Genomic DNA, 2335 nt, shown 5'->3' with positions numbered 1-2335 from the left:
TGCAGCAGTGTGATCATCAGAGAAGCACCACAGCCTAGTGGAAAGAACACAGGCATGGGAGTCATAAGATCTGTGTTCCCCCACTAGATTATAAACTCTTCAAGGGCTGGGAGAGTTTCTACCAACTCTGTTGCATTGTACTCTCCCGTGCACTTAGTTCAGGGTTCCGCACACAGTAAGCACTCAATCAGTACCATTGCTTGACTGAAGATTTATATGGACTATCTAAGAATGCTGATGAGAGAGTGATAGAGCATTTACGTCTACCTGCTTGGCCTTAATTCTTGTCATATGCAGTCGAGTCATCTCCGACTTATAGCGACGCCACAGACACGTCTCTCCCACAGCTCCCCACTCTCCATCTGCAATCATTCTGGTAGTGTATCCTTGGAGTTTTCTTGGTAAAAATACATAAGTGGCTTACCATTGCCTCCTTCCACGCAGTAAACTTGAGTCTCAGCCCTCGATTGTCTCCCATGCCGCTGCTCCCCAGCACAGGTGAGTTTTGACTTGTAGCAGATTGCCTTCCACTCGCTAGCCACTGCCCAAGCTAGGAATGGAATAGGTAGGCATTGCTTGACTCTCCCTCCAGTAGTTGAGACTGGTAGAGTACTGGAAACTCTCCAGGTGCCACCCTGAGAAGGATGTGGCCTCTTTAGGGCTGGTTTAATTAATCAGTGTGGTCTAGTAGATAGACCATGGGCTCGGGAGTCAGAGGACCTAGGTTCTAGTCCTGGCTGTGTGACCTGAGGCAAGTCACTTAACTTCTCTGTGCCTCACTTCCCTCAGCTCTAAAATGGGGATTAAGATTGTGAGCCCCATGTGGGACAGGGACGCCGTCCAACCTGATTAGCTTGTATCCACCCCGGCGCTTAGAACAGTGCCTGGCACATAGTAAGCGCTTGACAAATGCCATAAAAAAAACACAAAAGCCATTTACCAGTGGTCAACAACGAGTATAAATTCAGTGACTCTGTGTGAAGCGCATTGTCTTTCATGATCTGGGACAGACCAAAGTCTGCTCGGTCATTTGCAGGGTCAATTGGGGAAGCAAGGCAAAACAAAGCTAATGCATTTTCAGTGGTTATTGATATGCCTGACCTCTGATGTTCTGTAAAATATTTTGCAAATTATTTGTGAGTTATGGGTAACTGGAAACTATCAATGGGAAATCTTTACTGCAAATAAATATAATATTAACTTATTAACTCAATAAGAGGCACAGTGTCAGGAGTTAATACTGGCCTGCTTTATTAACCCTTTGCCCACAGCTGACTACCTCAAATTTACTACTCTATTGGAATGTACAATTCTTAGCATGCCTAACCCAGGAACTGGTATATAAGAGCCTAAAAAGTGGCAGTTCTTGGCTCATTCCAATGGCACATGATGATGTTGGTATTTGTTAACTACTTACTATGTGCCAAGCACTGTACTAGGAGTTGGGATAGATACAGGATAATTGGGTCAGACAGACCCTGTTCCACATGGGCTTCATAGTCCAAGTAGGAGGGAAAACAGGTATTTAGGCCTTTTTCCAAATGAAGAAATAGAGGCACAGAGAAGTTAAATGATTTGCCTGTTGTCATGCAGCTGGTTAGTGGCATAGCCATGATTAGATTTCATCTTTCAAGCAATCAGTGACATTTATTAAGCAGTGACTGTGTGCAGAGCACTGAACCAAGTGTTTGGGAGAGAACAATACAATAGAGTTATGACACAATTCCTGTCCTGAAGGAGTTTATAAGCTAATGGGGGAACTCAGATCTTCTGACGCCCAGGACTGTGTCCTTTCCTTCAGTGCCAAGACTTTTGTAAAAAAAAAAATAAGATTTCTGCAACATACCCATGAAGTTTGGCTTGATTTATTTCGTTGGTATTGGTGGAATGATCAGCTGCCTAAATGGCCTCTTTGGCAGAGGCAGCAGGCTGCAAGTAAAAACCATGTTCTGGTTATCCTCTTGATATCCAGATTACCGGTAAAAAGGATGAACCATCTAACTTTCCTTCTAGGAACCTATTATGGTCCTTTCATCCACGTATTTATCTAAACCCTCTGTAAACCTATTGAGACATTCAGCCTGTCCAACTTCCAGGGTTAAATGAATTCCATATGCTTACTTCCCTTTGCATGAGAAAGTGTTGTTTGTTTTGGTTTGGTTTCATTTGCTTAGTTGGGTTTTTGTTTTGTTTTGACTTTTTATGGAATTTGTTAAACACTTACTATTTGCCAAGCACCATACTGAAGAACATTGGATACAAGATAGTCAGGGTGGGCTCTAGGGGGTTGGATGCAGTCTCTGTCCCACACATCAGGCTCAGAGTCTTAATCCCC

The 2335-nt window shown here is 43.5% G+C and overlaps 1 non-coding gene across 1 annotated transcript; it reads right to left on the bottom strand.

The window, feature by feature from the left end:
- Nucleotides 1-508: 508 nt before the first annotated feature.
- Nucleotides 509-645, bottom strand: LOC119931871. Its single transcript, XR_005452176.1, has one exon. It is a non-coding gene; the product is annotated as a small nucleolar RNA SNORA7 (small nucleolar RNA).
- Between the last annotated feature and the right edge of the window lie 1690 nt (nucleotides 646-2335).

This window comes from Tachyglossus aculeatus, chromosome 8 (genome assembly GCF_015852505.1).
Source record: "Tachyglossus aculeatus isolate mTacAcu1 chromosome 8, mTacAcu1.pri, whole genome shotgun sequence".
NCBI classification, from domain to species: domain Eukaryota; kingdom Metazoa; phylum Chordata; class Mammalia; order Monotremata; family Tachyglossidae; genus Tachyglossus; species Tachyglossus aculeatus.
Note: the sequence above shows the minus strand (reverse complement) of the source record. Positions and strands in the feature narration are given on the sequence as shown.